This window comes from Pinus tabuliformis, chromosome 7, assembly GCF_031772625.1.
Source record: "Pinus tabuliformis cultivar Carrire ecotype Pingquan chromosome 7, CPIR1, whole genome shotgun sequence".
Classification (NCBI taxonomy): domain Eukaryota; kingdom Viridiplantae; phylum Streptophyta; class Pinopsida; order Pinales; family Pinaceae; genus Pinus; species Pinus tabuliformis.
Window position 1 is genome coordinate 94,079,676 of NC_142293.1, and position 23,955 is coordinate 94,103,630.

The 23,955-nt window shown below is 35.3% G+C and overlaps 1 pseudogene; it reads right to left on the reverse strand.

The window, feature by feature from the left end:
* Nucleotides 1–999: 999 nt before the first annotated feature.
* Nucleotides 1,000–23,955, reverse strand: part of LOC149245432 (glutamate decarboxylase-like) — a 110,481-nt pseudogene continuing 87,525 nt past the window's right edge.

Consider the following 23,955-nt stretch of genomic DNA (forward strand, 5'->3'; position numbering starts at 1 on the left):
GTGATGGCAAGAATTTTTTTTATGGTCACGTGATTATGCTAATTTGTTATCGGATAGAATTAGGGTTTTAACACTAGTTGAAGGTTGAGCAGAATTGGGTGGAAAGTACAGTTGAGAAGAATTGGGTGAAAAGCACGATTGAGAGTGATGATAGTGATGAGAGTTGCACGGTTGACGGTTGAGAAGAATAGGGTGAAAAATGATGATAATGATGGGAATTACAACTAGCAATTGTCCCAAAAGTTACAAAGAGAGGCTGATAGGATTATTAAATTAGAATTGTTAAATTTCTCTAGAAGAGATGTTGGTCCAAGTGAATTATTAGGCAGTATAAGAGGACCCCGAGTTTAAATATGGGCTACTAAAACACTCTTATAAGCTCGCACTCTTTTGAAATTGATTACCCATAAATTAACCACAACACTCAAAATAAATAGATCTAAACCAACGAATATGACGATACGGGCGTGGCTTAAACCCTGGAACCGCCAAAATCATGGAATGTAATAATTATAAGAATTTACATCTCTTTTTAGCGTAAAATTACCTTAAGTTAAAAAAACGGATAAAGTCAACACGTTCACAACCTCTAGCTTTATAGCATGAAGAGAATTTCAACAAATTTTAAGGATTAAATAAGGTGACACTGAATAATCTGAACAATGCCATGAAATGGAATGGAATGCAAATGAAGACTCGGTCGAAATCCACTGACAATGAATGTGTAACAACTGCCTGTAAACTCGGCAATGGTATTACAGCTAATAAAAGTTTGATGGGCAACAACAAACCTCGAACCCCAGACGTATGAGCTGGTAATATTGAGCAATTATTTTGCTGGCCCCTGTAGGCTACAAGGTCATGACTTTAATTCAAAGATGTTTTGTCCAAGGGAAACATCCAAATATCCCATTGACCTAATAAATTGAAATGAAATACAGTGATCATCAACTAAGAAAAATTGATTTAACCTTTGGAGGAGTTGAGGGTGAAGGTGGGCTAATCGGCCCCTAAATAGTTGATGTGAAAGATAAGATCTTCTGGGAGGTCGTGCTTTGCTCTCCAGATAACCCATTTGATTCCAGCATAGACGAGTCCATACTTGTGCCCGCTCATGTTTATGCTCTTCACCAATGGAAGTCGAAAATCCCATTCCAAATCAGGATAGAGGAACGGTGCAATAAACCTGCCACTTGCCATGTCCACATGTATGGGTGTGTCCCACTTGCAACCATCGGGCACAATCAACGGTCATGACCACAATCACAATTTTTAGCCTAGTCAGTCCTATTCAATGAGCAGGTAAATCGAAGGAGATATGATGGCTCACCCTGTTTCCTTGTTTTTCTGTAGGAGGAGATCGTTCAACAGCTTAACATTTTCGAACTTGCCATTATAAGTAGAACCCAAATGGCTACCACACAAATAGTGTTCTTGTCAACCATCTCAACAGCTTTGATGGGATCCATCACATAGTAGCCCTCTTTAACTTCTTTCATCTCTACTTCAAAATATCGAGCAAATTTCTCCCAACAAACCTGCAACACAAAAGCAAAGAATGCAGATTTGGAACAATTTTGTCACCAAGTTTGTGCAAAATATATCTAGCTGAATGACATTTGCATATAATCTACCACTCAGGTGGGATGATGATTCTGATGGACTTTATATACACGTAATCTCAAGCTTCACAACCTTCATATTACATATAAGTCCCTTTTAGTTTGGGTTCTGATATTCAAATTACCAATCCTAACGCCCACCTCACTTCATTCCTAGTTACAACTAAAATTGTTTTTAATGGATTTTGTTTTGATGTAATTGGTTACTTCATATGAAAACTTGATATTACCTGCACATTTGCACCAGTAACAATGTTTGGTTTGTCACATGGCTTCCCCTCTGCCTTGTGCTTATTCTGCCATTTGCGTTTGAATGCAAGGCCTGCCAACATGATCGCCTCTGAAGATCCAACCGTGCCCACACCAACAGCTTCCTCTCCATGGCCGAGTAGAGCGTTAAACAGATTGGCTATAATGTTCACGCATCGATTCTTTTCCAAACCACAAAAAAGAGGAAAGCACCCAAACCTTTCAGAAAATTTCGAGGGCCTAAATGATCAAAACAGATCTAAGAGCGGATTTTAGATCTAGAAATAATAAAAGCAGAAGTTTATCACAAGAACTACCATTAATTGCGGAGATTAATTATTAAACTAAACTTGTATTTCATCAAAATCATTTGACAATAAGCAAAACAGTAAAACATGAGTAGCTATAGTTGTCTCTGTTCGTAACATGTTCCTATAGTTCCATAATAGGAAATGATAGTGCTTCATGGTGGAGAGGCATGGGATTGATGATTTTTCCATAGGAAAAAAAGGCGGGCTTTCTTGATTTTCTGCATAGAATCCTTTCTCGTGAGCTTTTGTTCTTTCTTGACTTTTTGTGCTTTTTTGATTTTTCGTTGTTTCATTTTTTCGTTCAGATCAACGGTTGAAAGTGTCTCACCTGATCGAACAGAGCAGGGTAAAAGTGTTGATGAAGAAGTTGATGCATAAGAAGGCCTATCGGCCTAAATATGAGGAGGCATAGAGTTTGGTTGAAAAAATGAGCCTTTCATTATGCTTCAATGCATGTGTCATGAAAGTAAAAATAAAACCTTCAAAATATGAATCAATAAGACGATCACAATTTAGTATTTTTAATAATGTTTATCTATATATATATATATATATATATATATATATATATATATATATATATATAAACATTAGAGAATATTGTGGTCAAAGTTCATCTAATTAATGGGTAGCCAAAAGTAAATTAATGAAAAATTGGTTGGATATATATAAGTTAAACATTAAAGAATATATTAGTCAAAACTCATCTAATGTGTAGTGAAAAGCAAATAGATTCTTAACAACAAAATGTATATATATATATATATATATATATATATATAAACATACTTTAATATAATTTTAATATAATTTTAAAAACAACTTTTAGTATAATGAGAGCTTCTTCATAAAATTAAAATAAAATATTTAGATTTTGAAATGAGTTATGGTTTTTGGGCAAGTGGTATTGGTAAGTAACAAAGCCTATTTAATATCCATAATAAAATGGGTGTAAATATCCATGGTTAAGAATCTTGTTATATATTGTAAGTACTAAGTTTTAATTTAAAAAATATTATAAAATAAAATTAGAATAAAATATTTATAAATAATTTTGATTTTGAAATGAGGTATGGTTTTTGAGCAAGTGGTGTTGATAAGTCATGATATTGACCCATGATATTGCAACAAAACCTAAATTATTATGGCACTTAACCAATATAAACTTTTTAAAATTTTTTAACTTTTTAATATAATTTTTATATACAATCTAATTCAAAAACCATATGAAAATAGTCCACCACCAATTATAAGAACACAATTTTTTGGACCAAAATAAAAAACAATATAAACTTTCCTTTTTCACCAAAATATAAAATAAAAAACAATGAAAACTTCCTTATTTCAAATTCCTTACGTATTTCAAATTCCTTTCTTTTAAGATTTGAATAATTCCATTCCTCGTTATTTATTGCAAATAAATAAGAAAGTGATGTCTATTCTAAACGACGAATCTTAATAAAACTTTTTTAAAGACCGAAGTTGTAATCGTAGGTAATGCTGACCCCGTCCCATTTCCAGTTGAGCTGTAGCTTAGCTGTCTTGCGACACTCGTCAAGTCTGGGTTAACCCCTCCAACCTGACTTTGGTCCGATTTTTGCCGAGTCACACGACGACTTTGAATTATTTTCAGGAATCTTAAGTCGTTGGCTCGACTCCACGCGTGCCTAACCCAAGTGAAAGTCGAAACACGGGAAGTACGCGGAAAATCCCTTCAAATAGCTCATCAACGCTCAATGCAGGATGAGGGCATTGTAATGGGGACAATTGATGAGCATGGGCACATGTTTTGAAGATAGCTTCTCTCATTCTTCCTCTCCTCTCCTCTCTTATGTGTTAGTGGCCATTTGGTGCTGAAGGATGAGGCTGGCAAGAATATCAAAGCCACGGGTTATCTCACACATTTTCACCAATTCAACTCCCTCCATAATGTGGTCATAACTGCTCATAGATGGGAAATTGCTCACATTTGAGGGATTGCATTTTCAACAAACAGATATCAAGTGTCTGAATAAGACCTTGGATGAGCAGTCCTCCATCTATGATCAGTTTATGAGCACCTACACAAAGTGGGGCAGTGTCACTATCAGTTCTTCAGAAAATGGGGCAGTGTCACTATCAGTTCTTCAACCTGAGGTATGACAGATTTCTTTCTTTTTGTTTTGTGGACCAATTGGTGCTTCTTTTATTTCTGCAAGTGAATGTCAGTCTCTGTGCTTCAATCTGAGGTATGAAAAATTCCTATGGGTCTTTTGTGGATTAATTGCTGTTTCTCTTTTCTGTGCAGGTGAAAACAAATATATTACAGCTAACCTAACATAACTGTGCAATCCAGATTCTGCCATATGGCACGATTCTTTGTTTTTTTGGATTAATTGCTGCTTTTTTATTTGTGCAGGTGAAAATAAATGTGTTATTTTTTGGATAAATTGAAAATTTATACTTAGATTAGCTCATAAGTATATATAGTTTTGTTCAGAAATCCAACAGCCCATTGCCCAAAATTAAACCCCAAAATCTATAAAACCAAATTTATTCACCTAACCATTAAACCACATCCAACGTACTTAAATAACCAAATTTTATCATTTAAAAAATTAAATACACTAACAAAAAAAACACAAAAAAGTTAACATCAATGATCCAGAGTTTACTCCGTTTTGCTCTTTTTCTTCTTTATGCTAATCCAATAGCTTCTCTTCTTTATGTTAATCTAATATATCTGGAAAACTTTGCAGTTGACTGAATATAATTGGGCAGATTTCTTTCAATAAAATGTGTTTTATTTTATTAAATGTTGTATATACGGTAGTAGATGCATCTTTTAACTGTGGATGTGTCATTAACTTAAAAAGGATTAAATCCATTAAAAAAAAATAAAAAATAAAAAATTAACTTCTAAAATTTTGAGAAAAACGTCACCAAGGATTTGGACGTTGGACGTATGATTCTCAAAACGTGAGCAAGGATTTTGATGTTGACTTATGATACATTTAGTAAATATAGATTTTAACCTGTTTGCACTCACATTGCAACTATTATGAAAATTAATTTTATATATATATATATATATATATTTTGTTTTTTTTTAATGTTAATTAAATTTATTTTAGTTAAATTTTGTATTATTTTAGATTTATTTTAATTTTAAATTTATCAATGACGGAGATAGATTAAATTTCTCAAAATACAAAGTTTTTTTTGGAAATCTTGATTTGCTTTATTTACAGTGGTTTTTTTTATTGTATATATGGATTCAGCACACTGGAAAACCTTTAGGGTACTTAGATTGTGCACAGATTACCCATTTGTGATAGTTTTTTGACTCTATATATGGGTTCAGCACACTGAAAAACCTTTAGGGTACTTGGATAAATTGTGATGGCTTTTTGACTCTATATATGGATTCCGCACACTGAAAAACCCTTAGGGTACTTGGATTGTGCAGAGAATTGGATAAATTGTGATGGTTTTTTGACTCTATATATGGATTCAGCACACTGAAAAACTTTTAGGGTACTTGGATTGTGCAGGGATTACCCATCAGAATTGCGATTTCAATAAATTTGTACAGGACTTTAGAAATATTAGACTACAGGGAAAAGCTTCAAAAAAGTCCACTAAAGACAACTCACTTTTTTAGTATAAAACTTGAGAAAAAGTTTGCATCTTGAAATATTTTATCCCTCTCAACATTTAATAGATCTCAAGTTAAAACGGTTCTCATATCTACATATATATATAATATAATTTTTAATTTTAATTTTGTTTTTATGTGATTTGACCAAGTAAAAATATTTATATGACATAATATCTCTTCAATATTAAACTAGAGGACACTGATTTTAACATTTTTATTTGTAATTTATTTCATATTGTTTAATATATTTATATAATGTAATTTATTTCTACTTTAATATTCGCTTTATTCAAAGAAATCCATGCCACCTGGAATAACCCTTGGTGATCTGTAAGGCTACAGACTCTCACTCTGCCAGATGCCTCTGGGTCATGGGTGGTTAACTTCCTTAAGTCCTAGGAAGACGAGCTCTTAGCCAACCAGAAGCAATTTTAAAGCATACTTTAGTCCCCTTTTATTTTGAGATATTATGACAGATCAGTGTAATATTATTAAAATAGTATATAAATAATATAAATTGTTTTTATTTACCATTAATATTGGTTTTTTTTAATGTTGAAGTATTTTTTTCATAAATAGCTATGTAATTACGTTATGTTTAGGTTGATATTAACATATTTGTTGAAATAGTTTGATTCCCTAAAAATAAACTTCTATCCTTAACCACTTTCCATTGAGTTTTGAATTTGAAAATAAACAAAAACTAAATTTCACTAAAACCAATTACTCTACACCTAATGACTAATATTAAACATCATATTAACATAAAAGAAATTACACATTTTCTTAAAAATAAACTGTAAAAAAATATAACTAAATGAAATGAATATCTAGTTATAAATTAATATTAAATTAATGTAAAGATTCTACATATGACTAATATTAAACATCATATTAACCTAAAAGAAATTACACATTTTCTTAAAAATAAAATGTAAAAAATGTAACTAAATGCAATAAATATCTAGTTTTAAATTAATATTAAATAAATCTCCATAAATTTAATGTAAAGATTCTACCTACGTATTTCCATCGATGTATTTGTTTTTACAGTAACCTTAAAAATAAAATATTGTTATGAAAAAAAAACCTAGAGGGAAACATTAGTGGACATAATGTTAAATTTTCTTTTAAAGGAAGCAACCCACTTGCATATTACAAACATAAATCCATTTACTATGAAGCATTAGAAGGGATAGAAAAGAAAATTAAAAACCACGGTTTCATTGTTTAATTTTTTTTTAATTAAAATATATTTATAATGGTTTATTTGTAAAGGATTTAAAAAGAAACGTAGATACAATATTTCATCACTTAAAAATATATGGTTAACATATATATATATATATTAGTTTATTTTATTATCCATAAATAAGGATGTAATCTAAGATCTTTGACCAATTCTCAATATACATATTTTTTTTTCTACTTTGTGGTGAACTTGCATGTGCGGGTGCATCCCATGCCTTTGCTTAGGAGAATGGGTTGTGAACTATTTTCTAAGTTTCATATGTATATTTGGTAGCAACGGTTTTGTAATAAATATGAAATGGTCATCCTTAATTTTGTCCATGTTGTCTCTGATAGTTATGCCTTTACTTATGTTTTTATCATTGAGGCAATCCTTCTCCACTTAATAGTAAATTATTATTTTGTAATTTAATAGAAGGCAACTACAATATCATAACATTTTCCTTTATACTCATTCAACTTTTTAGTTTATTATTTTTTTTCATGAGATTTTATTATAGAATTTTTTTTAAGTATTTCATACACGACCTATCTCACTCACATTAGATTAGCAACAACCACTTGAGTAAAAGTGGTTGATATTTATTGATCAATGTCATTTACCCATTTCAAAAACTAATGACACTAATCAAAATGGCATCGATTAACAAATTTCAACCACTTTTACTTAAAATGTTTTCGCTAGTTGACAATCACCGTGCATAAGGAGGATGAGTAACCCATGTTTGACTATGTGTTATGTGGAATTTTTCATCTATGAATAAACACAACTTCCCTAGGTGGGTAGCTACACCTAGAACAATAGATTTAAAGAGTTTAACCTTTTCCTATAGAAGATAAATAAGACAAGGGACCTACTTATTATCTTTCGCCTCCCTTTGTCTCCTTTGAATAGCTCTTGTCACTCCTTCTCGAATAGAATCCGCTTGATAAGTACTTGCAATCATAAACAGAGGACAAAAACCAATCAAAGCAAGAGAGCTATCTACTATAAGCAAATAGAATCGAAAGCATTTACACATATAATCATCATACATAAAGACAAGAATATGGGAAAAGGTGTAAACAACTTTATTAAGTAGAAGGAAGAGTTACAACCAAAGAAGTTTGATCCCATGTCACTCATCCAGCTTGCGTTACATCCTTCATCACACCAAAAGCACAACACTTCGGCAGAATAACAAATCTTGCTTACAATCTCAAACCTCAAACCAACAGTATCTCCTTACAAATTCGCAAAGTCCAGCCCTTGATAACTATGATGAGTGCTCAATTTATAGGGAAATGAAGGTGGTTTTGTAATAAATTGGGCATTGAATGGCTTTCCAATTTGGGAGGTAGTTTCCATGGAGGAAGGGATGAGAGGATAGGAGGTTATTTGATTCATTCCCTATCCAATTTTGATCTCATAAGAGAGGATAAGAGGTGGGAATCTTCTAGAATGATCTAGAATGAAAGAATCTTCCCAGAACCCTATGAATATTTCACTCAATCTCGCTTAGTGTAGGTGAAAGTGAACCTAGGTGCTCTGCAAAGCAGGCTTGAATGGGCCAAATTGCTCTGCAACACATTTACCCTTGACCAAGGCTGCGTTGGTCCCTTAAAGAGTCAATTCAGGATGTATTCAGGTCAGGAAACTCTCAGGAATGATGGAATTCAATGTGACGACTTGTTTAGGGCATGTTGCAACAAAATTAGGGTTTGATGAGCCCTAAAAGTACTGATATGAATGATGGGAGTGATGTGCCCAAGTAGACCTGTAACAGTTGCCCCCTAAAGCATGAAGTCGAAAATGATAACATTGAGTGATATGCTTTACGATGTGATGAGGAAGTTCTGAAGAAGATGGTAACCTACATCAATTACAATACGTAATATCATGATATTTTGGATTTTTCATGAATCTCTAAGGGAAGGCATACCCATGCTCAGCATATAAACTTTCATTACATTTACATAGATAGTCATCTACAGATATAGACCCATGGTGGGATGATCATCAGTGTAAAGCCATTGTACAGATGATTTAGTATTCTCCTGAAATCGTAGCCTGGATGGATGCAACTAGATTCAGGGTCTTCTATCTAGTTCAATCGTTTGCTCAAGTACGAGTCTAACCATGTGAATATGTGATCTGAAGTCGAACATGGGAAGACACCATTTGATTACTAGCCAATGATGTAAGCCATTAATAGACACGAGAGAAATCACTGATAATGATAATAATCCTCAAGGTACTGCAGTACATTCTACATGGTGTGAATGGATGTTTTGATGTCGAATTCCATACGAAGTCTTTCGTTCGAAGGCCAGTGATGTCAAACTATCGCTAGAAGTGAGAAGCTTGCCATTGATGTATGCAAGCCCCAAGCTAATGGAAGGGTGTCTCTTAGTCAACTTCTTGGATAATGTGTTAATGTCGACAAGAAGTGACTCATCGCAAGAGGGACTTGATGTTTCCCACATCAATGACACGAAACGAGTGTAATTATTTTGGAGACAGAATATGACTGACGACACAAGGTTCAAGAATGGCGGTCATGAAAATGAAGGTTTATGCGTATTGCAAAGGATGGATTTAACTGAGTGACTTGTCTTGAACATGTTGGTGACACTGAATGAATTGGAAGCATTGACCCAAAACCAAAGTAATGGATGGTATGATAGACCATAGGTGTGATAACCATCAAGTAGATAACCCAACCCAAATAGTCACTGAGATGAAGTGAAAGTGTCATGTTCAAGAGTGACCTGCTGCCATAAAGTGGTTTACCCCTTTTCCCATTTTCCCTAGTCATTGCTAACCAATACCTCTTTATTTATTATCAACCTTGAAGAGGATAACATATTCTTGTTGTATAATTCTGCCATTTGAGTGAATTCATCACTATGTGATGTTTTAATGAGTCTAGCGAAGGTGAAACTCAATTTTGTCATGATGGACAAGTTTGTCGCTATTTGATATTTTAACGAGCTTAACGACAATGATAACTCGGTCCTTTTCATGTTTAGAGAGTTTTCAAAGGGACAAAAAGAAAACTCCACAAGTTCTTCTTCTTAAGTTTGTCTCTTAAGTCCGAAAAAGCGTAAAATAATATGAGAGAGAACTATTGACCATGTTCGATCAACGTATTCCTTTTTCATAAATAATCTATCTCAGTCTAGAAAAGGGTTAAACTTATACTAAGTAGATGTCATTTCCAATCCATTAACGAGATGAAAATGACAAGCATTCGACAATCTTTTCATATTTTGAGAGTCTAAAAAGAGCTTAAAGAAGACTCCACTTAGAGGAACGAGTGGTGTTTAGAATAGCAACTGGTTTTGGTGATGTTGGAAATTCTCAAAACATGTTGATTTATGTGATGAGGCTGGCTAATAAGACCACTCATTGCAATTGTTCCTCAAAAAGGGTAAAACAATCAAGTGAAAGCATATGATTGGCCAAGTAGACAGTGACGATGGAAGGAGAAAAACCAAGGCTCATTTGACAGAAGAGGTTGATAGAATGGCAATCACAAGGGTTAAAATGGATATGGGCTCATTTTTACACAATCTTGAACAATAGGTAACTATGATTGGATTAAGTTTCATGTTTACACAAGCTTGAAACAAAAAAATATGCTTGGATTTAGTTTCCTTTTTACATAAGCTTGAAACGAAAAACTATGCTCACATTCAGTTTCATTTTTACACAAGATTGAAACGAAAAACTATGCTTAGATTCAATTTCATTTTTACACAAGCTTGAAACGAAAAAACTATGCTTGAGATTGGTTTACACACCCCCAACAAGATGACTCAATTCTAGGTGCATGCCCCCCAAGGTTCATTGCATTCACCTAAGTAGACTACTTGTGGCTATCAGGTGGATGGAATGAAGGTTCATTTACGAGATCAAGTGAAAGAAACAACTTGGATTTTATGAGATATAATCAAAGAATTGAGTTGGAACTTTGTTCCAGGGGTCCTTGATTCATTTTTTAAATGAGCTTGACACAAGACAAGGAACTCTACTCAGATTCCTTGTTTCTTTATTTAACGATCTTGACACAAGACAAGGAACTCTGCTCTAGGACCTATTTCATTTTTTAATGAGTTTGACACAATAAAAGAACTACCCTCGTATTCCTTGTTTCATTTTTTAACGAGCTTGACATAAGACAACTATGCTCATACCCTTTGTTTCATTTTTTAGTGAGGTTGACACAAGACCAGGAACTATCCTCAAATTCTGTGTTTCAGTTTTTAACGAGCTTGACACAAGACAAGGAACTATGCTCACACCCTTGATCACGACCTATAAGAGGTCATGACTTCCAAGAGGTTCTCATGAGATGGGAGGACAATGCTCTGGAATGGATTCATAACAAGGAATCCAAGATCTGGTTCCAATGCCCCCAGTACATAATGTACAACATCATGGAATTGATTGTTTGCTAATGTAAGCATGGAACGGGTTTCCACATAATTGACCCATGACAGGGAAGATACCATTGGGAAAAAAGGACCATTTAGGGAAGATGGTTGACTGGAAGCCATATTTGGACCGGGAAATGAAAGCTGGTCAATGGTGACAATTTTTCCTTCATGTGGGAAACAAATCACTCGAAAGAGCGTTGAAACAATAGATCCCATATCATAAACATAATCATGCCCAAGAAGTAAATTGTAATATAAAGGGCCCAGGACTACCATTACATTGAGATAAACAAATTTTCCTCCCAAAGTAATAGGCAACTGAGGAAGGATCCCTAATGGCTGATTGGTTCCTCTGTTGAAAGCCAACAAATTTTGGGTAACAGGCACAAGTGGCGGTGAATTGGGTGCTTGCCAAGCAGCGGAGGAAAGGATACTCACAGATGCACCTTCATCTATAATAGTCCCAGGTATAATCATATTACAAACCTATACTATGATCTTGAAAGGCACATAAGAAGGAAGACGACATCCTGCCAGTTGATTCTAATCAAAGGAAGTGACTAGACTATTTGGAGGGTGTACCGTAAGAATGAGAGAATTACCCCCTTGAGTTACGAGACCTGGAGGATTTTCCTTCTTTCTTGATGGAACAGGAGGGTTGCCCCAAAGCTCATTGGAATCTAAAGAAATGAAAAAAACATGAGTGGTATCATACTCACCCTCTATGGTAAAGGTATGATTAACTGAAGGTGAAATCGGGTCAGCTGTTTCCTTGACCTGTGATTGGTCAGGCATAGACTCATGGGATTCACATTCAGAGAGAGTGGGTTTGACCAGCAATTGATTTGGGTCAGTCACTTGATCAACTAGTAAAGGATTAAGGGAGAATCTCCTGTAACCAGATGGAAGTCGCTGTGGAGAAGTGGGATGGTTATCCAACACTTTTTTGGCTTCATCCTGATAGGGACAAAGGTGAATGGGGTGATTCCCTTTACATAACATACAGGGAAACTTAACTTTACCCTTCTTTCCATGAACTTTACTACCACTAGTTGATGGTATGACACCATCATGATCTCGAGAAGTTGATGACACGGGATGATGTGAATGAGAAGACCATTCTTCTAAGATCTGAGGAATACCAGAACAATTTCGAAGAAGATGGTCTCCCATACAAAGTTTACAAGGATGTTGAAGTTTGTGAGGTTGATCAGATGGTTTCTCATTAGAAGTTGCATTCGAAGTAATGGTTGCTTGGTTGACCCCCTGTTGAAGTTTCTTCTTCTTCTTAGCCACCTGAAGAGGAAGAAGGGGAGGAAGAAAAAACTGAGGAAGAAGGCATAGGGTCAACTTTAGGATCAACTGAACGTTTATTTTGTCCAGTTGGAGGAGTACTCGATTGCGGAGAAATCATGAAATTTTGAACCAAGGAGGTTGAAAACAACCATACTAGCAAGCCAATGGTAAATCTCGGAAGGGACAATGTTTCCATATAAGGAGCACCAATGTTTCCAAAAGGAGGAAAAGGACTAGGATTCCCATCAAAAGGAATTCCTTGATCGGTGGACTCCGGAGTTGTTTCCATATGTATCAACCTAAGATCAACTAAGGAGTGAGCGTGGAGGACGTTATCCGCGGTCAATTAATTTTATTTTAATCAAAATAACATAACAAAACAAAAAAGGGATAATCTAGGCAAAAGGATTACCAAGCAACTGTGAACTGCAATATATTGCCTCAGTAAACCAAGGACTTAACATGCGTGCAGGAAATATCCCTGAATGCTGTGTTCGGTATATCACAGTGTACAAGGCGGTCGACTCGGTTACCTAAGGATGGATAGCAACCTAATGTAGTCCTCCCATATATACCCAAAAGTACGTGGAGGCCCAATCTGTGTTAGCGTTGTCTAACGCAAAACCGCATAGTGAGAGAATTCCTTTATACTTTTCATACTATAACACCGCCTTATATACCCGAAGGTACATGGATGAGATACGATATACTTTACGTGGAATGAGGTATCACACTCGGAATGTATCACAAACAATTAACGACAACTGCTATGTTTTACGACGTCAGAACATGTCTCTAGCCTAGACCTCTAAATGTTATGTGTTAAGTTACAATGCTCCATTAGGTTAATTGAGATAACTTTTAAGTTGATACTCTTCAGAATTTTCCTTTCAAGGTTCACCACGTGATGTATGTTTGCAATTCCTAGAATGAAACTAACATGAGAAACATTCTTTCATTCAATTAAAGGTTCACCACGTGATGTATGTTTGCAATTCCTAGAATGAAACTAACATGAGAAACATTCTTTCATTCAATTAACAATGAAAATCGTAGCTAGTAAGGGAGAGAGAAATTAGATCTTTGACAAATAGCAAAGAGCACACCTAATGCAATTTCCCTAGCACAATGCAAGCTTTTATTTTCAGTCCCTTTAATGTTTAGATGAACAAAAGGAAACTAAATGCACATATAATCAATCAATACTTTTCGCAAGAAACAAAGACTTTATAACAGTGTCTTTTTCAAAGAAATGAAGACTTTACGACACTTCCTTTTCAGAAAAGGCTAATCAATATAAACTAACTTTGACAATCAAAATTGATAATGATAAAGAAAACTCTTAGGAAACACTAAACAATCAAGGTCAAAGTAGGGCTAGGAGAAGAGATACAAGTTGATTTCAGAACCATAGAAATATTGATCTTTAAACAAAGAACTTTAGAAGCAAAATTGGAAAAATCCAAACCAAAGATGGGTTTTTAAGGTTAAGGAGGATCAACGCAGGTTAGAGTGGGAGTAACTGTACTGCAGAGCACTGTCTTTAAGCCAAGGGTTCTTTGGTACTAGCACATTCCTGGAGTAGGCATTCTAGTGCAAATTTTGACCAAAAAAGCTTCAAAAAGGTTGAAATAAGATCAAGAGAGGAAAGTAAAGTCTACTAGGGTGTACTAGGATGAAGATAAACTACCCGGAATGATGATTGTTCCCTAGTATGGTCTCCAATTTGTTTTGTGGAATTTTTCATCTACGGATAAACACAACTTCCCTAGGTGGGTAGCTACACCTAGAAAAACATATTTAAAGAGTTTAACCTTTTCCTATAGAAGATAAATAAGACAAGGGACCTACTTGTTATCTTTTTCTTCCCTTTGTTTCCCTTGAATAGCTCCCGTCACTCCTTCTCGAACTGAATCCACTCGATAAGTACCTGCAATCATAAATAGAGGACAAAAACCAATCAAAGCAAGAGATCAATCTACTATAAGCAAATGGAATTGAAATCATTTACACACATAATCATCATACATAAAGACAAGAATGTGGGAAAAGGTGTAAACAACTTTATTAAGTAGAAGGAAGAGTTACAACCAAATAAGTTTGATCCCATGTCACTCATCCAGCTTGAGTTCCATCCATCATCACACCAAAAGCACAACACTTTGACAGCATAACAATACTTGCTTACAATCTCAAACCTCAAACCAATAGTATCTCCTTACAAATTATTAATGTCCAACCCTTGATCACTATGATGAGTGCTCAATTTATAGGGAAATAGAGGTTGTTTTGTCATAAATTGGGCATTGAATGGCTTTCCAATTTGGGAGTTAGTTTCCATGGATGAGAGGATAGGAGGTTATTTGATTCATTCCCTATCCAATTTCGAGCTCATAGGAGAGGATAAGAGGTGGGAATCTTCTAGAATGATCTAGAATGAAAGAATATTCCCAGAACCCTATGAAGATTTTGCTCAATCTCGCCCAAAGTAGGTCAAATTGGTCCTAGGTTCTCTTCAGAGCAGGCTTGAATGGGCCTAAGTGCTCTGCAGCGCATTTACCCTTGACTAAGGCTGTGCTGGTCCCTCAAAGAGTCAATCCAGGATGTCCTCAAGCCAAGAAACTCTTAGGAATGATGGCATTGAATGTGATGACTTGTCTAGGGAATGTAGCAACAAAATTAGGGTTTGATGAGCCCTAAAAGTATTGATCTGAATGATGGGAGTGATGTGGCCAAATAGACCTGTAACACTATGGTTGAACTTCATTAACCATGGTTGACTATGGTTAAACATAGTGAAGTTATGGTTGATGAGGGGATATTCTGGTCAACATATTATTGACTATGGGTGAACATGATAGACCACATTTAATTAAAGTTCACTATGATAGATTATGGTTGAACATGTGGACCCTAGTTGACCATGGTTGACGTTGGTTTGAGGATGGTTGAATGTGGTTTGACCATATTGGCCATGTTGTCTATGGTCAAACCATGGTTGGTCAATTTGCCATGGTTGATCATTATTAGCCATTGTTGATTGCTTGACCATGGTTTCTTATGTCATATGAGGTTAACTATTGCTAACTATGGTTGTCCATAGTTGACCATGGTATCTATGGCTAAATATGGTTGACCAATGTTTTTTATGGTTTCCTAAGGTTGCCAATGGTTAACCATGACTGACTATGGTTGAGTATCGCTGATTATGATAAACCCTTATCAAATATGGAAGACCATGCTGGCCATGGGTGACCATAATTAACCATGTTTGACTATGTGTCATGATGGCTAGTTATGGTTGACCAAGGGTGATCATGTTGACTATGGTTGACCATGTTTCACTAGGTTTGACCATGTAGACTATCTATGTCCATATTTGTCCATGGTAGCCCATGGTTTCCCATGAAAGATTTTAGTTGACCATGGTTGGCCATGGTTGACAGTTCTTACTAAAGGTGACCATATTAAATTATGAGAATTACTTTAAGTAGAAATCACATCAGGAATCTTTGGTCAACATGTTTTGAACCATCTAATGTGGTTCATCGTCAGGACAAGATGAAGAATATTTTCATTTTATTTATTTATGTATTGATTTTTATTTTTATTTTTAATTATTTCTTATTTGATGATGATGATAATAATAATAATAATAATAATAATAATAATAATAATAATAATAATGATAATAATAATAATAATAATAATTATTATTAATTTTATCTATTTGTTTATTTATGCTTTTTGGTTAAAGCATCTATTTTTTTATATGATGTTTTATGCTATATATTTATATATATGTTTTTTTTAAATTGTCCTTTATTTTCCTTATATATATATATATATATATATATATATATATATATATATATATATATATATATATATATATATATATATATATATATAAACTAATTAATTAATCTTTTAGTAATTCAACATTTATCAATCTTCACAGAGCCTTTGATTATTTTATATTTTTTCGTATTTGTTTTTCATTTGTTCATTAATTTTGACCTTAATTTGCCCATTAGAATTTATTTGATTTTTTCTATTTCTTCTAGATTTGGTTTTGTTTTGTTTTGTTTTGTTTTGTTTTTTTTTTTTTAAATCTTGACCTGCGTTGGCCTATAATTGGTTGGTCATTATCTTTCCTTTTTAGTTTATTTTTAGAATATAAAAATATATTAATAAATTAAATAAATAATAATATAACAAGAATAATAATTTTTATTCTTTCTAAAAAATTATTCCTTGTTAATAAAATTATTCTTGTTCAAAAGTAATTTTTGTAATCTAGCCATTAGAATTAAGATTCTGTGCATCACAATCTCCTTATTTAATCTGATGCCATGATCTGATCCTCTAATCCATAAACTGTCGTGGATATTCTAATACTAGTTCATCACAACAGATCTGATAATAATATATTTAAAATCTAAGATTCTACATTATTATAGTTTTATTTAATTTCTAAGTATGTAGACTTTAGTGTAATTAGTGCATGCATGCGAATGGAAATTATGCAGAAAAATAGAGAATGACAAAATAATCTCACACACACACACATAAGACATAAAATATTCTCTCTCAAAAACCATTTTAGGAGAAAACCCAGTGGGAAGGCGAGGCCTCTTCACTCTCTCTCTGTTTGGAAATATGGTTGCAGGTACAAAGAGGTAATGTATGTGGCCCGTGGGCTGCTATAGTGCACAAATCCTCTCTGTGTGCTCTACCTCCTATCCCTCATGGCTATCTATGCTCAGCTACGGAACAAAATTATCTCGAAAGAATGGATTGCCTCTTCCTACTAGTGGCCTAGTTATAACACAGCCCAATAGCCTACTAGTGATTAATTTTGACTACATCAACTCTTAACTAGAGCTACAATATAGACCCTTCTAGAGTATTTTACATCATATTCACATGGCTAGCCCATTTTCCATGAATAATGGGGGATGACGTGGCATCCTCCCGAACTATAGGTGTGAAAATAGGAAAGTCAATTTCTAAGTGGCATAACTTTTGGATACAAACTTCGATTCACGCACTTCTTGTGTTGTTAGAAAGGTATTTGTCTGTAAAATAACATGAAATGGGGTGGCACTCAAATGGAAAATTTTTACCCCCAAAAAACATCGTTTGATGCCTCAGAACGCTCCTAGAAAGTTTTAGACCCTGCTTTGCCAAACCGGGTCCTGTCTATAAAAATGATCCTGTGAGCTAATTCCTCCACTTTTTCTACTCCAAATGCATCGATATGGATGAGAAACAATATAATGATCCAATCTGGATCATACCTCCCCATTTTGGAGGCTTTTGGTCCCCAAAAGCTTCTACTGGATGAGGTGAGACAAAGTTTCCTCCACCTTCTCTTTAGTGTACAATTTAGCTTTGCCTAGAAGTTGTCCCTTCAACCCAATATTCCAAAGGCCATGTTGCACATATATTTTAGTTATGGCCCTCTTCTGGGAAAAAATATCTTCTTTCAACTCTGCCTGATCATCTGATGCCAAATCCTCCGCAGAAGGTAAGACATGTTCCTCTTCCTTATCTAGCATGGAAGGCTAATAGAGTTTCATATTCTCTACATTCACAACTGAGTAAATTCACATATATGGTGGTAAGCTAAGTCGATAGGCATTATCACCCACTTTTTGCAGTATCTCAAAGGAACCATACTTTAGAGCCTTGATTTTCTTACCAGGCCCCTGCAGCCTCTCCTTATTCAACTATAACCTTACTTTGTCTCCCACCTTGAATTCCTTCTATGTTCTGCGTTGATCATGTATGGCCTTATACTTCTCCCATAACTTATGCAGTGCTTCTTGTACCTATATATGGATTTGTTTGATCTTATCTATAAGTTTGTCAGCCCTCAAAGCATCTCCTATAAGATCTTCCCTCTCTCCTCCTTGTTGCCCATATGCAATATCCAAAGGTTAAGGTGGAAAATATGCAAAACAAGTCTCAAATGGGGACTTTCATGTAGGACTATGGACTACTCTATTGTAATAATGTTGTATATATACCATATTTTCATGTCAGATCTTCATATGCTTCTGGTTTTATCCCCTCAAAAGTTGCACCAAAGTTTTGTTGACTACTTTTGTCTCAACATTTGTCTATGGATGGAATGTTGTAGATATCTTCAACTTTGTGTCCATATTATCCCACAATGTAGTCCAGAATGCACTGATAAATATTGTATCCCTCTCTGAAATGGTGTTCCTTGGTATCCCAAAGTACACCTAGACCTGTCCAAAGAATAAGATTGCTACTTCTTACCCATAGATGGTATTTTCACAGGGCATCAGAACACACATCTTGTTGAACCTGTCAACTACCACGAATAGGTAGTCATGTCCCTTCTTGGTTGTCAGTAAACCTACCACAAATTCCATGGAAATTCTTTCCCAAGGATGAGTAGGTACCAGGTAAGGGATGATATAGACCATGTTTCATGTTGCTACGCTTGTTGGTACAACAAAGCATGCATCCTCTTATGAACCTAGCTACTTGCTCTTGCATCATGGGCCAATGCACATACCTCTACAAGTTAGCCATGGTATTCCCTACAATAAAGTGCCCTACAACCTTGGAGGTCCGAGCCTCTCTAATCAGCGGCAATCGCTCACCATTAAGAACACATAGCTTATCCAACCTGTAGAGTAACCAATCTTGGAGATGGTAGTCAACCGTGCTATAGACATCGTGCACATGAATCTGACTCTACAACTGTTGATACACCTCATTGAAGTCCTAATATTATGAATATGCCTCTCTGTATGCATCAGGGATGAATGGTTCCATGTGCATAAGAGTCCCCAAAGTTGTAATATTTAATGTCAATAGCCTTGAAATCATGTCAGCCAAATTTTTTGTGCTTACATTCTTATACTTGATCACCAATGAAACTATTGTAAAAACCCCATCCACTTGTAATGCCTGGTCTGTTGTAGCTTACTCTAGGCATGCAAGTACTTTAATGACTAGTGATCTGTGTGGATTACTGTCTCCTTTCCCATCAGATAGTGCTTCCAATTCTTCAGAGCTTACACCATGGCATAAAGCTCCTTGTCTTGGGTAGGGTAGTTAAGGACTTCCCTATGAAATACTTTAGAATGGTAGCATACAAGCCTTCCTCACTACATCAAGATAACTCCCATAGCATACCCACTCGCATCTATCTCCACTTGAAAGGATTGCTACAAGTTTGGTAATGCTATAACTGGTGCTGGGCTAATTTTCTTCTTTAGCTCTTCGAAATCCATTTGATGACCTTTTCCCCACTGGAAACTCTTTCCACTTGTTTTCATGGCACGAAATAGTGCTGCTACCACTAAAAATGAGGCTATGAACTTCCTCGGGTATTGTGCTACCCCAATGAAACTCCTGACCTCAGAAACACTAGTAGGTACTAACCATTTCATGATGGCCTCCATCTTGGAAGGATTTATCTTCAACTCTCCTCCACCAATCACATACCCTAGATACATCAAAGACCATTGCACAAACTCACACTTCTTGAGATTTGCTAGCAATTGGTGCTTCTTCAATGTTTCCAACACCTGCGTCAAATATGATATATGCTCCTCATAGGTAGCATTATATACCAATATATCATCCAAATATACAATATCAAATGAATCTATAAAAGGGCACAATACATCATTCATTAATATCATAAATGTAGATGGTGTATTATATAGGCCAAATGGAATAACTAACCACTCATACAAACCTTGCCTAGTTTTGAAGGTGGTATTCCATGTATCTTCTTCTTTGAATCAAACCTAGTGATATCCAGATTTCAAGTCTAGCTTGGTGAAGTAGTTTTCTTGCTGCAACTGATCTAGCAGATCGTCTATCCTAGGTAGGGGATATCTATTCTTAAGCATGATTTTGTTCAATGCCTTCTAATCTATACACATCTGCCAAGTCCCATCCTTCTTTGTCACAATGATGATGGGTGACCCACATGGTGATGTTGATACCTTGCTCCAGCAATTGCTGCAATTGTTTCTTCACCTCACTTTATTCTATAACAGATCGCCTGTACATCCCAATATTTGGAAATGGGGAGTCTGGAAATAGTTGGATCTCATGCTCCACTTCTCTCTTAGGTGGTAACCCTTTATGCTCTCGGAACACATCCTTGTATGCATGTAACAACTCCTCCAATTGTTGTTTATGTTTCCTAGTACACTCCTCTAGGGATTCCTTACCTCTTATTGACTCCTCTTTAGACTGACTTTCTCTTAAAAACAATAAAACATACTTGTTGCTGGAACTGATCAATTTCTTGGCTTGTTTCTCACTTTCCCGTGCAAATTTTGACTTTCCTTTGTGCGCGTTGATGATGAAATATTTTCCATCCTTGATGAGCCAGTATTTTTTGGCCCTCCCAATGAATATTAGATCTCGCATGTACATATGTACTCCCAAACATAACTCCACATACATCAAGGGGAACCACATCTAGATCTACTTCATCAATAAAATCAACACTGGTAGAAAATATAATTTTGACATTTTTTTGTTACCTTCAACTTCACATCTTTATTTGCTCACCCTAGTGGATATGGGTTTGGATGGTCACAAACTTCCAACCCCAACTTCTTAACCAAATCTACTTTAATGAGATTCACTTGCGATCCTAGGTCAAACAGAGCATCAATATTTGTCTTCTTGACCTATATCTTTATATTTGTCTTAGATTCACCTCCTTCTGCACTGATGTGCACATGATCTTCTCATCCACATCCGATCTGCTTTCAATGTGGTTGCTCGAATCAATGGTCATGAGATTCTTATTATTATCTTTCTTCTTGTTCTTTAGGTTAAGCTATGGATAAAACTTCCAACACTTTTCCTATGTATGGCCATCAATGTTACAGTGGTTGCATTGGTTGTTAAAATCTTTGCACTGGTGTGTTGTGGCCATTGTCCTTTTATCTTTTTGCACTTTTTTCTTCTTCTTCCCCTCCTTAGAAGCTTCTTGTTTTTCCTTTTTCTTTGACCAAATCGATTGTGCTCTTTTTAGGCCTATGTTTTTTAGGTATTGTGCCTATACACAAGCCTCATCTACTGATTGGGCTTGAACATCATTACTTGCTCATGTAGATGGCAGTGTAGACCCCCCATATACTTTAGGAGTACATCTGGGTTCTTTGGATAGATACCCAACATTATAACCATCTTCCTCAATTTCGTGGTGTGTTCTTCCATGCTTTGGCCCGACTTTTGCCTGAAGTAATTCCACCGGATCCACTGGTCCTCCATGTACCCGATGGGATAAAACTATGACTTAATGAGGGTTTTGAAATCCTCCCACTTATTCACTAGAGGTTTTCCTTCCAACCTCAGGGTATTGTGTGGTTGTCCCACCAATAATTGCATGGCCCTTTAATTTCAGTCACGTGAATGGTATCTTTTTCCCTTTGTCAATATGATGGACACTGAAATAAACTTCCAGTTATTGTAACTAGTGGTTCAACTTCAGAGCATTGATTTCGTCATGGTACAACTTGATATCAAATTTTTCTTCCATTTTGAAAATGGATTGTTTCATGACACTCAAAATGGGTTGATCTTTTCTAGTTTCTTTTTTTGGCTAGTTCTCCGTGTCTTCCTGATCTCCTAATCCCCCTTCTGATTTGTCCTATGCATTCAAACCCCCATCTTCTCCAAATATACCCACCTTAGTACTTAAGGCTGCCATGAGGAGGTTTATGTTGCGGTTTATACCCGTGACTTGTTGTTCGAGCCATGAAAACCTCACCTCTGTAAGATCATGAGGTTCATTTATAGATTCGTCGACCATGATTAGGGTTTTACAATTTTTGGCTCGTTGATCTAGATCCCTGCAATCTTTATAAAATATAAAAAGAAAAATTCTCCGATACCAAATGATCTGTAAATTTCTATGGATATTCCACTGGACAGATCGTCACAATAGATCTAATAATATTATATTTAAAATATGAGATTCTACACTATTACAATTTTATTTAATTTCTAGATATGTATATTTTATAGTGCATGCATGTGAATGGAAATTATGCAGAAAAGTAGAGAATGATAAAATAATATCACACACACACACACATAAGACACAAAATATTCTCTACGGGAAAGCATTTCGGGAGAAAACAAGTTGGAAAGTGATGTCGCTTTGCTCTCTTTATCTATTTGCAAATATGGTTGCAGGTACAAATAAGTAATGTATGTGGCCCATGGGCTACTACAATGCACAAATACTCTCTATTTCCTCTACCTCCTATCTCTCCTGGCTACCTTTTCTCTACTATGGAACAAAATGCTCTCGAAAGAATGGAATGTATCTTCCTACTAGTGGCCCGATTATAACACAACATGATAGCCTACTAGTGGTTAATTTTGACTACATCAACTCCTAACTAGATTTACAATATATACTCTTTTAGAGTATTATACATCAGATTCAAATGGCTATCCCCTTTTCGATGAATAATGGGGGCTGACGTGACATCCTCCCAAACTATAGGTGTGAAAACAGGAAGGTCAACTTCTGAGTGGCATAATTTTTGCATACAGACTCTGATATACATGCTTCTTACATTGTTGGAAAGATATATGTGTGTAGAATAGCATGAAATGGTGTGGCACTAGAGAGGTAAAGTTTTTCCCCCAAAAAATGTTGTTTTATGCCTCAAAACTCTCATGGAAGGCTTTAGAACCTTATTTGCCCAACTGGGTCCTGCTGGTAAAACCAATCGTGTGAGATGATTTCTCCACTTTTTCTACTCCAAATGCATTGACATGGATTGAAAACAATATAATGATCCAATTCAGATCATTCTCCATATTGTCTTGATGATGAACCACACTATATGGTTCAAAACACATCGACCAAACATTCTTGATGTGATTTCTACTGAAAGTAATTCTCATTATTTAAGATATGGATCAGAGAAGCCTAAATTTGAAGATGATGTTGGATAGTTGGAATTTTCTGGATGGCTAGTGGTTTTGAGTGTGTTGGCATTGATGTCAATAGGATTAGCATGGTGATAGGGAGTTCAGGACAAATCATATGGTAGTTGTAGGCTTCTGCTAGAGAATCATCGTAGTAGCAGGCTTATCAAAAAGCAATAAAATTATGACTATAGTGATTGAT